The sequence below is a fragment of the Papio anubis genome, chromosome 6 (genome assembly GCF_008728515.1).
Source record: "Papio anubis isolate 15944 chromosome 6, Panubis1.0, whole genome shotgun sequence".
In the NCBI taxonomy this organism is placed as follows: Eukaryota; Metazoa; Chordata; class Mammalia; order Primates; family Cercopithecidae; genus Papio; species Papio anubis.
In genome coordinates this window covers 84256379-84270839 of record NC_044981.1, presented here as the reverse complement: position 1 = coordinate 84270839, position 14461 = coordinate 84256379, and the positions used below count along the sequence as shown (strand labels likewise).

At 42.3% G+C, this 14461-nt stretch overlaps 1 non-coding gene across 1 annotated transcript; it reads left to right on the top strand.

The window, feature by feature from the left end:
* The first annotated feature begins 13879 nt into the window (after window positions 1-13879).
* LOC116275628 lies at window positions 13880-14070 on the top strand. The gene has a single exon (XR_004184729.1). It is a non-coding gene; the product is annotated as a U2 spliceosomal RNA (small nuclear RNA).
* The last annotated feature ends 391 nt before the right edge of the window (window positions 14071-14461 follow it).

Genomic DNA, 14461 nt, shown 5'->3' with positions numbered 1-14461 from the left:
AGCCGAGATCATGCCACTGCACTCCAGCCTGGGCAACAGAGTGATACTCCGTCTCAAAAAACAAACAAAAAATCTACATTTCATTCCAATTGCTGAATTTTACTCATTTTTGTTTCTGCAACATGTAATACATAGTAAGTGCTCATGTTCATTGGATGAGTGGGAATCATGTACATCCAGAGCTGCAAAAGAATCTACTTTTTCAAGGTACTTTCCATCTGTCATCTCATTTTATTCTTACTCTAGCACTTTAAAGTAGATAAAGACAGGTCCTATTTAACGTATGATGTAAATAAATCTAAATATATAGTAACGTGTGTGGGCGGGTCCCCCAATGAGGTAGGAATAACTCAAACTCCTGATGCCTACTCCAATGTTCTTTTCACTATATCCCATGGTTTTTAGGCTTGACTTTATCTGGGGATAATATCATACTGTCCTGGAGAATAATTTACCCTTCAGGGACCTGGTCATTGGTAGCCAGCTCTGTGGGGCCCTTGGTCAAAGATACTTATTATTGTCTATGTGTATTTCTTGGGTGAATGTTGGAGTAATTATGTGTATAACTTATCATTTTGAGGCCTTAAGGGTAGGCTTCATGTTTGCCCTGGGTTCTGTACTGTTAGAAAAGTAACCTTGTAGCTGTGACCACCTGGGTGATGGATGCTGAAATTGCTAAAATGCTGCCCACCACTGAGAAACAGAATGGGAGCTGAAATGGGGCACCAGAAGAGAGCAGTTGAGGTATTATAAACTAGATGATTGGATTTAATGTTACTCTGTGTGTGTAGTCTTTGTAAACTCTTAGTCTTTAGTAATGTCTAACTTTACTGTTTAAACCTAAGTGTTATAGGTTTAAACATATAGTGTTAGCTGTGCTATATGATATAAAGGAAAAAGATCAGCCTGGGTGCAGTGGCTCACGGAGGGCAAGGTGGATGGATCACTTGAGGTCAGGAGTTGGAGACCAGCCTGGCCAACATGACAAAACCCTATCTCTACTAAAAATACAAAAATTAGCCAGGCGTGGTGGTGCATGCCTGTAGTCCCAGCTATTTGGAAGGCGGAGGCAGAAGAATCACTTGAACCTGGGAGGTAGAGGTTGCAGTGATCTGAGATCACGCCACTGCAGTCTAGCCTGGGTGACAGAGCAAGACTTCATCTCAGAAAAAGAAAAAAAAAAAAAACATATCCTTTTGCTTGGGCCCAAAAGGCCAATCTTGGAGGTAACAAGATATTCCAAGGGTAAAGGAAATTTTAGGAGGACTCTCAGAGTTTTTGAAGCTTTTTGTTCCAGTATGTACATCTTGGTTTTATTTTTGTTAAGCTAATCTTTAGAGGAGTTAGAAGAAAAATAAAAGATTGGAAAGTAAACCAGGTATTAAAGAGCAGAAAAAAGAGGTAATGCCCGTTTATGAAATAAGCAGCTTACCCGCATTAACACTAAGCAGAACTCCAAATTCCACTTCCCTCTCTTCTATCTTCCTTTGTCTCTCATTTATTTTACTTCTGTCCTCTTTCTCTCCCTCTGTCTGTGTGAAATATCATTTTTCTTTCCTCCTACCCTGAATGTCATTTTTTTCCTCTTTAATATAGGCTTTATTACCATTTTCTCTACCTATTATTACTTCGATTTGTTTTCTTTTTCTTTTTCGAGACAGGGCTTCACTCTGTCACCCAGGCTGGAGTGCAGTGGCGCAATAACAACTCACTGCGGCCTCCACCTCTGGTGTTCAGGAGATTCTCCCACCTCATCCTCCCTAGCTGGCGCATGCCACCGTGTCTGCTAATTTGTGTGTGTGCATGTTTGGTAGAGACAGGTTTTTGCCATGTTACCCAGGCTGGTCTCGAACTCCTGAGTTCAAGTGATCCACCCACTCTGGCCTCCCAAAGTGCTGGGATTACAGGCCTGAGCCACTCACCCGGTCTGTTGCTTAGATCTGTAATGTCTAAGGTGTGAGGGACACCTGTGTGAAAAGAGGAACACTTAATCCAACTTCTATTTTGCTTTTTTTTTTTAAGACAGTGTCTCGCTCTGTCACCCAGGCTGGAGTGTAGTGGCATGATCTCGGCTCACTGCAACCTCTGCCTCCCAGGTTCTAGCGATTCTCCTATCCCAGCCTCCTGAGTAGCTGGGATTACAGGTGCACGCCACCACGCCTGGCCATTTTTTGTATTTTTAGTAGAGATGGGGTTTCACCATGTTGGCCAGGCTGGTCTCAAACTCCTGACCTCAGGTGATTAACCCGCCTCAGCTTCCCAAAGTGTTGGGATTATAGGCGTGAGCCACCGCACCTGGCCTTCTGTTTTGCTTAATGCTCAAATTATTAATCTTTCAAATTTATAAAATAATAGTCTTCTAAACATAAAACAACCAGGAAATCAAAATGTTTTTGTTTAGCAAATAAAAATTTTCCTAACATTTCAGCATTGATTACAAAACTTATAATGTACTCTGAAGAGTTCAAATAAAAATCTAAAATTTGTGTTAAAAAGCAAAATATGCACAAATTTTCACAATAATGACAAATTTATGACACTTGGAGTGCTTATAAAGTGTGTTACCATAGATTGAAATTAATGTCTCCATTATCCCTATACTTATACCTCTCTGGGGTTACAGGTTTATACAGGTTATAATTTGCGTGAGGGTGCCTGGCCAAAGAGTCAAGGGGGAGCTGAAATAGAGCTTTGACCCTGCTCTTGAAGCCGTCTTCCCAGGGGCTGGGGCCACCTGGGCATTGCTATGATTTGAATGTTTGTGTCTTTCCTGTACTCATATGTTGAAACCTAATAACCAATGTGATAGTATTAGGATGTGGGGTCTTTGGGGAGTGATTAGGTCATCAGGTTGGAGCCCTCATGCATATGATTAGAGGCCACAGAGGCCCCTCCTCCTTGTACCATTGAGGACACAGCAAGAAGTCTGCAGTCTGCAACCCAGAAGAAGGACCGCACCAGAACCCGACCAGCTGGCACCCTGATCTTGAACATCCCGGCCTCTGGAAGTGTGAGAAATAAATCTCTGTTGTTTGTTATCTACCCAGTTTATGATATTTTGTTATAGCAGCCAGAATGGATTATGACAGATGTCTTTTGCTTATTGGTATAAAGGTGTCAAAAGGACTAATGGCAGCCTTAGGATACAATAATAATGATGGACATTTGATTCTATTTCATCCTCGATATAAAATCAAAAGAAAAAGTATGTTATGGCCGGCTGTGTTGGCTCACGCCTGTAATCCCAGGACTTTGGGAGGCTGAGGTGGGAGGATCGCTTGAGCTCAAGAATTTGAGACCAGCCTGGGCAACATGGCAAAACCCACAAAAATTAGCTGGATGTGGTGGTGCCCCCCTGTCATCCCAGCTACTCAGGAGACTGAGGTGAAAGGATGGCTTGAGCCCAGGAGGTGAAGGCTACAGGGAGCCATAATTGTGCCACTGCAGTCTAGCCTGAGTGACAGAGTGAGACCCTGTTTCAAAAAAAAGAAAAGAATAGAGAAAGCATGTTATTTAGACCAGCTAATGTTTAACCAATTGCATCTTAGCTGGGTAACAGTCTCCGTTATGCCTTCCTTACCAGAGCCTTGCTCTCATTGTATACATTGATCAAGATTTTAAAAATCCTTGCCATTTGCAGAATGTATTTATTTATTTATTTAGTTTATGGAGATAGGGTCTTGCTCTGTTGACCAGGCTGGAGTTCAGTGGCACGATCATAGCTCACTGTATCAAACTCCTGGGCTCAAGGAACCCTACCACCTCAGGTTCCTGAGTAGCTGGGACTACAGGCAACTGCCACCACACCTAGCTAATTTTTAAATTTTTTATAGAGACAGAGTCTTGCTATGTTGCCCAGGCTGGTCTTGAGCTTCTAGCCTCAAGCATTTCTCCCACCTGTACCTCCCAAAGCACTAACATAAGTCAATGCCCCTGGCCCTGCAGAACTGTTAATTTCTAGTAACTTGATGCCTCTCCCTGAAATACAGTGTATTTTTTAAGTTTCAGTTGACTAGCCTTGCAGAACCTAGTTTCTTATCATTATATATTGACCTGGCCTGTTAATCATTTTTGCAGACTGATTTTGCCTCATTAATTTGTTATAATTAATAACAAATTGAAAGGGTTCATCTTGCATGAGACAGGGATAGAATGTGCACGGTTAGCTGTCTTCTTCAGGGCATTTGATTTGGCAAATCTTCATCTTGAAACACACTATTGAATTCTGTTTCTACATGGTCCTGTGTGACTCTGGTGCTGACTGACTATTGGATCTCCATTCTGCCTGGCTGGTAGGTGTGACAGATGCTGTGGAACAGTTCTTTCTGTTCTTGGTATGGTTAATTGTTTTCCCAGGACTGCTTGACTGATTCTCACTTCCCACTATTCTTCTCTCCCTTCTTTCACAATGAAAGTTATGTCTGTGCTTTATAAACTAATATATGCTTTAGATTAAAAAAAAATCATCCACACGTATAACTTTATTTCTGCAACTTAAAAAAAATTAACATCTATATTATCACATTCACTATCTTTTATAGTCAAACTGTTTATTACTAAATTTTTCCTTTGGAGAATCATTATGGACTTTAATAGATTCAAATAGTTTTAATTATCCATAATCATTTTCCTTTTTTTGCTCAAACCTTAGGGTGTAGCCAGTGAAAACCAAGATATTTCTATTGTAGCAGTTTTGTTGCCTGAAGTATTACCCGAGCTCTTTGTCTCACAACCAAGAAAATTAAGGAACATGGCCACCAAGAGTGAGGTGGGAGCAAAAGTTTAAAAGACAGCGGAGAGGGAGTCTGAGTGGGTTGCCATTTTTACAGTTGAATACAAAGCTTTTATAAGAAACTCACCTCTTCTCTGTAGCTGTTTGTGTAACTTCCCTTATATGTGAAGCTGTCTGTGTAACTCCCCTTATCTGTGCAGCTGTAGACATGTCTTTAGTCAAACACAAAGCACAGCTTCTCTTGTTTGTGCAACTGTGGATATGTTTTGGGTAAGCACCCCTACTCTCTGTACAAGTTCCCCCGGAGCCCACCGTGTACATGCCTGAAAAGGGGAGGAAACTTTTTCCTGGGAGTCACTGACTACACCAAAACAAAGGCTTCTGCGTTGGGCCTTGCTTTCTTTTCTGTGCAGTTGCAACCTGAGTTTTTCCCCAGGCTGCTGTATTGGTGCCTGTAGCTTGATTTCTCAGGCTGTCTTTCTGTTTAAAAGAATTTTACCAAAGACTAGCTTTAGCTGTCTGCCCAACTAATTTTTCCTTTTATCCTCCTGCACTATTATCTCTTTAGCACTTCTCCCAAATATTTAAAAAAACATTTTTGCTTTATATCCATAACAAGATGTTCCATACTTATTTTGGCCTTTCTCTGACCCAAGACATGAAGTGAACTATTCTATTCTATAAGAAATTTTCATTTCTTTAAATGAAGAAAAAGCAAAATCTGGGCATCAGGGATCAACATTGGATTCTTCCTCATGAGACTTGAGATAGGAAAGTATTTTTCCTACTCTCCACTCACACACTCACAACAATCAACACAGCACACTTCTGTGACCAGATGCATGGAGTTTTCCCTCACACACCAAGCACTTTAGGGGACAACAACTGAGTGTCCTATATCTATCATTCAATTTAATTCTGACACTGTCTACCTGGAGTTAGAGTCAGATCCCATAGGTTAAGGGCTCAGTCCCACAAGACTGCCGCCACTTCAGACACCAATGACAAGTAGTAGGTTGTCACCTATACTTTATTTATTTATTTATTTTTGACACAGGGTCTTGCTCTTTCACCCAGGCAGGAGTGCACTGGTACTATCATAGCTCACTGCAGTCTTGACTTCCTGGGCTCAAGCAATCCTCCCACCTCAGCCTCCTGAGCAGCTGGGACTATAGGCGTGTGCCACTACTTCAGGCTAATTTTAAAATTTTTTGTGGAGGTGGGGTCTCACTTTGTTCTCAGGCTGGTCTCAAACTCATAGGCTCAAGTAGTCTTCCTGCCTCGGTCTCCCAAAGTGCTGGGATTACAGGTATGAGCCACTGTGCCAGGCTTCCCTCTACCCTCTTCTAGAGTTAGATTAATTTGCTAAAACAGATCACAGAACTCAAGGAAACACATACATTTACTGGTTTATTATAAAGTATAGATAGGACACAGGAGGCCAGGCACGGTGGCTCACACCTCTAATCCCAGCACTTTGGGCAGCTGAGGTGGGTGGATCACCTGAGGTCAGGAGCTCGAGGCCAGCCTGGCCAACATGGTGAAACCCTCTCTCTACTAAAAATACAAAAATTAGCCGGGCATGGTGGCGGACACCTGTAATCCCAGCTACTCAGGAGCCTGAGGCAGGAGAATCGCTTGAACCCAGGAGGCAGAAGTTGCAGTGAGCTGAGATCACGCCACTGCACTCCAGCCTGGGCGATACAGTGAGACTCCGTCTCAAAAGAAAAACAAAAAAAAAAAGAGAGAGGGAGAGAGAGAGATTATTGTTTACATTATTTTTTCTTCATTGCAAGAATTAACTTGGGTTACCTAAAGTAATGGGTTGTTTTAAGGATATGCACACATAGACATAAGGAAGACAAGAAGACTGACCACATACCAGGCCTCATAGGATACCAGGAAAACCTTCATACCCAGAACTCATGGAAGGAACAAGAATTATGATGTAGTACCCGACTGACTTGAAATGACATTTGGAAACTCAAAATTGATTCAAGATCCAATACAGCCTTAATTACTAGGTTATTTGTTACTTCTTAGCAAATGTTTGTTAAGCCTTACTGTAAAAGACTCAACGGCTCTTTCTGTTTGTTCTTTTTGTGTATTTCTACTTCTACTATCACTACCACCTAGTTCTCTGTTTACCTAAAGTTCAAATTCCAGAGAGAGGGAAGCTGATTCGTTCAGTACGGATTGGTCGAGACAGGATAATTGGATGGTTAGTCAATATCATCTACATTCAGCAGCACTCTCTTACTAGACCTGTCCTGCGTGGCTTCTGGCCAGGATGGTGAGGCACCTGTCTATAAAGAACCACTGAGGTCCATTTCAGGAACTGTGGACAGACAAAGCATTGATAGAATTGGCCAGGACAATGTGGTAGTTTTAGGAGGTTGAGATTGTTTCGGGAATGAAAGCAAGAAACCCAGGGCAACTTGAGGAAGTAAGAATCCTAGGGCAACTCTAGGAATTTCTGACTTCTCTTGGAAAATTGAATTCCTTCCTTCCTTCCTTCCTTCCTTCCTTCCTTCCTTCCTTCCTTCCTTCCTTCCTTCCTTCCTCCCTTCCTCCCTCCCTCCCTCCCTCCCTCCCTCCCTCCCTCCCCTCTTTCTTTCCTTCCCTCCCTCCCTCCTTCCCTCTCTCCCTCCTTCCCTCCCCTCCCTTTCTCCCTTCCTTTCCCTTCCCTTTTCTCTTCTCTTCTCTTCTCTTCTCTTCTCTTCTCTTCTCTTCTCTTCTCTTTCTTTTCTTTTCTTTTCTTTTCTTTTCTTTTCTTTTCTTTTCTTTCTGACAGGGTCTCACTTTGTCACCCTGGCTGGAGTGCAGGGGCTCCATCATAGCTCACTGTAGCTTTGACCTCCTGGGCTTAAGTGATCCTCTCACCTCAGTCTACTGAGTAGCTGCAACTATAGGCATGTGCCATCATGCCTGGCTAATTTTTTTTTCTAATTTTTAAAAATATTACAAAAAAGTAGTTTACATAGCTTTACAAAAAAGAAATGGGGTCTCTCTGTGTTGCCCAGGCTGGTCTTGGATTCCTGGGCTCAAATGATTTTCCTGCCTTGGCCTCCCAAAGTGCTGCAATTACAGGTGTGAGCCAGTATGCTCAGCTGGAAAACGGAATTTCTATTGATCTCATTGATCTCTGGTGGAGCAACAATTGGCTGAAGCTGAGTAGAGAATACCCTCTTAAAATAAGACCTGTGCTCACCCAGCTCATTTTGCTCCTTTACTTACCTGATTCTGGGCAAAAAGCTTGAAACTCCTACAAATATAGACTGGAGGCAGTGAGGCAAATGGTACTAACTCAGCTGTGGGCACTTGGGGACTTGGACTAAGATAGTTCAGAGGAAATGGAAACGTGGACCTCGGAATAAAAACCTGAGTCCTGGTAACTGGTGACATTGGTCAAGCTGGGAGACCAGACAGGGTAGAAAAGATGAGGGTCAGGAGAGGTGAGAAGAGAGAAGAGTAAAAGGGTGGCTCCCAGGTTTCCAAATCTAGTTGACTTAGAGAGGAACGATAGCTTTGACAGGGATATGAAAGCCAACAGGACAATTCGGAGAGAAAATATGATTATCTTATTTATTTATTTTTATTTTTTTGGGACAGAGTCTTACTTTGTCACCCAGGCTGGAGTGCAGTGTTGCGATCTCAGCTCACTGCAACCTCCGCCTCCTGGGTTCAAGCGATTCTCCTGTCTCAGCCTCCCAAGTAGCTGGGATTACAGGCGCCCACCACTACACCTGGCTGATTTTTTTGTATTTTTAGTAGAGATGGGGTTTCACTAAGTTGGCCAGGCTGGTCTTGAATTCCTGACCTCAAGTAATCCACCTGCCTTGGCCTCACAAAGTGCTGGGATTACAGGTGTGAGCCACGGCACCCAGCCATTATCTTGATTTTTTGTTTTTTTGAGACAGAGTCTCTCTTTGTCACTCAGGCTGGAGTGCAGTGGCATAGTTTTGGCTCACTGGGCCCTCCACCTCCCTGGTTCCAGTGATTCTCCTGCTTCAGCCTCCTGAGTAGCTGAGACTATAGAAGCCCACTGCCATGCTTGGCTAATTTTTGTATTTTTAGTAGAGATGAGGTTTCACTATGTTGACCTGGCGGTCTCAAACTCCTGACCTCAAGTGATCCACCTGCCTCAGTCTCCCAAAGTGTTGGGATTACAGCACTTGAGTCACTGTGCCCATCTGATTATCCTGGTTTAATAACATTTTCTTTCTCTTTCTCTCTCTCTCTCTTTTCTACAACTTTCTTTCTTTCCTTCTTTCTTTCTCTTTTCTTTCTTTCTCCTCTCTCTCTCCCTCCCTCCCCTCCCTCCCTCCCTCCCTCCCTCCCTTCTTCCTTCCTTCCTTCCTTCCTTCCTTCCTTCCTTCCTTCCTTTCTTCCTTTTTTCTTTTGAGACAAGGTCTCACTGTGTCACCCAGGCTGGAGTGCAGCGGTGCGATCATGGCTCACTGCAGCCTTGACTTCCCTGGCTCAAGCAATCTTCCCACCTTAGTCTCTGGGTAGATGGGACTAGAGGCTCATGCCACCAAGCCAGGGTAATTTTTTATTTTTTGGTAGACACAAGGTCTGGCTATGTTGTTCAGGCAGCTCTTGAACTCCTGGGCTCAAGTGGTCTTCCCACCACATCCTCCCAAAGTGCTGGGATTACAGATATAAGCCACCGTGCCCAGCCAGGTTTTATTTTTCATATTCTTCACTTTCAAGCCTGATAAAGCTGGGTGCTGTGGGTTCACACGTGTAATCTCAACACTTTGGGAGGCTGGGGCAGGAGGAGAATCACTTGAGGCTAGGACTTTGAGTCCAGCCTGGGCGACATAGCAAGACCCTGTCTCTACGAAAAAATTTTAAAAATTAGCTGAGCATGATGGCACACAACTGTAGTCCCAGCTACTCAGGAGGCTGAGGTGAGAGGATTGTTTCAGCCTGGGAGGCTGAGGCTACAGTAAGCCATGATTGTATCACTTCACTCCAGCCTGGGCAACAGAGTGACTCTGTTCCCCCAAAAAAGAAAAAGAAAAATCCTAATGAAATGAAATTTTTATGTTTTCTCTCTTAAAAACAAAAGAATCCCCAAATAACTAAGTTGCTTTTTAGTTGCCTGTGAACCATTTATACAAAAAGTGTTCCTACTCTTGTGCAAAATATGGAAATCTATTTATTTAATCATTCTGGTTATCCTTGATTATTTCACTTGACATCTCCAGAATGGGAGTAAAATTATTTTCAAGAAGTTTAAAATAAATTAAGGAAAATGGATTGAAACATACCCTGCCAAATGTCATTTACTTTTCAGGCCTCAAGACAGTCAGTTCATTCCTGTCCTTCTAGTCAGCTAAAATTCCATAAGGGAAATAGCATATTTCATTTTTACAAAATACTGCAGTGCCCCAATTTTTACAGTATTTGAATTTAAAGTGATATGATAGAATCGAATTTCAGGCTGTGGAGCTCTTTCAACTATGTGATAGTAAAAGGTTACAAAATGAACACTTGTTTTGGAGAAATGCTTATAATTTTTTAGCCTGAGTGAGACTGTATAGAGAGTTTTTTCTTTAGTTTGTAACACTGGAACATAAGAAGAAAAATGAGATTTGATTAATGATTTTCTGGCAATTCATACTAAGAAAAGAACATTTTCATGTCCTTATAACATCAGAACAATTTAGAATTTGTACAAAACAATCAAACCGACATTGCCTGATTTTTTTTTTTTTTTTTTTGAGACAGGGTCTCACTCTGTCACCCAAGCTGGAGTACAGTGGTGTGATCTTGGTTCGCTGCAACCTCTGCCTCCCGGGTTCCAGTAATTCTCTCACCTCAGCCTCCAAGTAGTTGGGACTATAGGCATGTACCACCATACCCAGCTACTTTTTGTATTTTTAGTAGAGATGGGGTTTTACCCTGTTGGCCAGGCTGGTCTTGAACTCCTGGCCTCAAGTGATCTGCCCGTCTCAGCCTCCCAAAGTCCTGGGATTACAGGCATGAACCATCGCGCCCAGCAAATTATCTTTATCATGTTTTTATTTTATCCTTCAAAATGTAAGGTTTGTACAAGAAGACAAAACTGACATTCCCTAAGTTATGTCATTTTAAAAATTCCTGAACACACAGAGAAAGACCAGAAGTATGTTTGGATTTCAGAGCTGAAGAGCAAGCACAGCCACCTTCACAGGAAAGCTCAGGATGAACCTGTGTGGTTGATATTCTGCCAAGTTTTATTTGAGACATTGATTATGATTCACAGCCAAATATGACTTATTGCTCTAAATGCTATATCTGAAATGATGGCATTAGCTTTTTGAGTTTCAGGGCAGAGGAGAGGGCGATATTTTAGCCTGACTTGTAAATTAGCATATTACAGTTATTCTTAACATATGCAAGTGCATATAATGTGATTAGTTTAAATATTGACACTCATATTCTTTAATTTCTAATGTTCTTTAAGATACATTTAAGCCAGAGGATCACTTGAGCCCAGGAGTTGGAGACCAGCCTGGGTGACATGGTGAGACCCCTCACCCCTGCAAGGACTAAAAAATCATCTGGGCATAGAGGTATGGGCCTGTAGTCCTGGATACTCAGGAGGTTGAGGTGGGAGGATCACTTAAGCCTAGGAGGTTGAGGCTGCAGTGAACTATGATTGTGCCACCGCACTGCAGCCTTGGTGACAGACTGAAACCTGTCTCAAAAAAAAAAAAAAAGAGCCCAGCCAGATAGATCATCCCATAGGGAAGTCCACAAGCCAAGGGAAAACTTCCTCTTTGCCCTCTGAAGGTTTGCTGAAAAATCAGCTCACAAAAGACATTAATTGGAGAAAAGGCATAGAAATTTTACCTGGGGAGAATCACAGAGTGATTACTTACCCCACACCACAGGGGAGTTAGGAAGCTTATCTATCATCCTGGCAAAAAGGCTGTGGGAGGAAGAAGCAGCAGCATTCTGTTTAGGGGATTAGTAAAGAGAATGAATGATAGGGGAACAGAGCTTAATTTATACATTATCTCCTGAAAGAGTCTCTTCAGATGTGGTCTTACAGGAAGAGGAAGAAAAAAATTGTTCCTTTTGGTGGGTCTGGATCTTAGGCCGATGAAGGAACTTCAGCTTGATCCTGTGCTTTGGGAGAGATGGTGGGAGTGTGGTCAGAGAAAGCTTGAAGCTTCTTCCATTTAGCACATCAAAGCACTATATTTTGGGATACTGGTTTCTGAATCCCCCAACAAGCTCAGAGCATACAATTTGGCCTCTTACTGCAATATCCTAAAGTGTAAGCAGTCAGGCAAAGATGACTTAGTTTTTGAGGATCAAACCACACATACAATTAAATAGGAATAAAAGGAACTTGTAGGACATAAATATAGCAGAAGAAAAAATGTTTAAAGGCCCTCTAATTAATAGCCTCCCTGTGTTAGGAATATAGTACATACATGAAACAAAAACAAGATGCAATAAAAAGAAAATTTAAAAACTTGCTGGGATCACAGGTGTGAGCCACCATACCCAGCCGAGAATCTGACCAGCAGAGCCTAGCCCAAATTATAAAATTGTGAGCAAATAAAGTGGTTCCTCTCTATATCTCTTTTGTCTTCTTCAAGGTTATTTTGAGCTATTATGTTTTGGGGTAGTTTGTTGTGCAATAATAGATAAGAGAAAGAGTCACTTCAAGAAAACTAAGGATCTAGAACTAGAAATACCATTTGACCCAGTCATCCCATTACTGGGCATATACCCAAAGGATTATAAATCATGCTGCTATAAAGACAAATGCACACGTATGTTTATTGTGGCACTATTCACAATAGCAAAGACTTGGAACCGACCCAAATGCCCATCAATGATAGACTGGATTAAGAAAATGTGGTACATATACACCATGGAATACTATGCAGCCATAAAAAAGGATGAGTTCATGTCCTTTGTAGGGACATGGATGAAGCTGGAAACCATCATTCTGAGCACACTATCGCAAGGAGAGAAAACCAAACACCCCATGTTCTCACTCATAGGTGGGAATTGAACAATGAGAATACTTGGACACAGGGTGGGGAACATCACACACCAGGGCCTGTCGTGGGGTGGGGGGAGGGAGGAGGGATAGCATTAGGAGATATACCTAACGTAAATAATGAGTTAACGGGTACAGCACACCAACATGGCACATGTATACATATGTAACAAACTTGTACGTTGCACCCATGTACCCTAGAACTTAAAGTATAATAATAATAAAAAAAGAAAACTCCTCTGGCTGGGCACGGTGGCTCACGCCTATGATCCCAGCACTTTGGGAGGCTGAGGTAGAAGGATCACTTGAGCCCAGGAGTTCAAGACCAGCCTGGGCAACATAGGGAGACCCCTGTCTCTACAAAATTAAAAAATTAGCTAGGTGTGGTGGCACACACCTGTAGTCCCAGCTTCTCAGGAGGCTCAGGTGGGAGGATCGCTTGAGCCAAAGAGGTCAAGGCTAGAGTGAGCCCTGATCATATCACCGCAGTCCAGCCTGGATGACAGAGCAAGACCCTGTCAAAAAAAAAAAAAGGAAGAAAGAGAAAGAGAGATGGAGAAAGAGAGAAAGAAAGAAAGAAAAAGAAGGAAAGAAAGAAAGGAAGAAAGAAAGAAAGAGAAAGAGAGAGAGAAAGAGAGAGAGAGGGAGGGAAAGGAAAGAGAGAAAGAAAGAAAAAGAAAAGAAAAAGAAAGGAAAGGAAAGAAAAAAAGGAGGGAGGGAGGGAAGGAAAGAAGGAAGGAAGGAGAAAGGAAGGAAAGGAAGAAAGGAAGAAAGGAAGGAAAATTTAAAATATTTATTGTGACAGAAATAAAAATTTGAAATTGAAAAATATAAGCAAATTTAAGACAACTTCCCAGAAAGTAAAATTTAAGGATGAAGAATGTGAAAAGTAGGAAAAGAGAAAGAGGATCTGTCCAGGAGGCCCAACATTTCAAATAGGAATTCCAGACAGAGAAAACAGTAAATGAAGAGAGGAAATTAACAAAAAAGTAATTTATGCAAATACACCAGAACTGAAAAACATGAGTCTGCAGGTTGAAGTAGCTCACTGAGTGCTCGGCACAAAGTGTGAAATGAGTCCTACATCAAGAAACATAATAATAAAAAGAGATGATCATTAATGTCTTTTTAAAATCGCTTCTTGGCTTTTTGCCTAAGATCAAGTACAGCGTCTCTTCTTATCAGTTTAATATCTGATACGTCCTCTGTCTGAGGACAATATATTAAATGGATTTTTGGAGCAGGGAGATGGAATAGGAGCTTGCTCCATCCACTCCACGCATAGACCTGGTATTGCAGTACCTCCAGGATCCATGCTCCCTCACCTCACATGCTATAAACTGAAAAAAAGAGGCCGGGTGCGGTGGCTCATGCCTGTAATCCTAGCACTCTGGAAGGCTGAGGCGGGTTGATCACTTGAGGTCAGGAGTTTGAGACTAGCCTGGCCAACAAGGCAAAACCAGTCTAGTAAAAATACAAAAATTAGCTGGACGTGATGGCACGCCCCTGTAATCCCAGCTACTCAGGGAGGTTGAGGCAGGAGAACAGCTTGAACTTGGGAGGTGGAGGTTGCAGTGAGCCGAGATCATGCCAGCTTGGGTGACAGAATGAGACTTTGTCTCAAAAGAAAGAAAAGGAAGCAAGGAAGGAAGGGAGGGAGGGAAGGAGGGAGGGAGGGAGGGAGGGAGGAAGGAAGAAAGGGAAAGAAGCAGTAA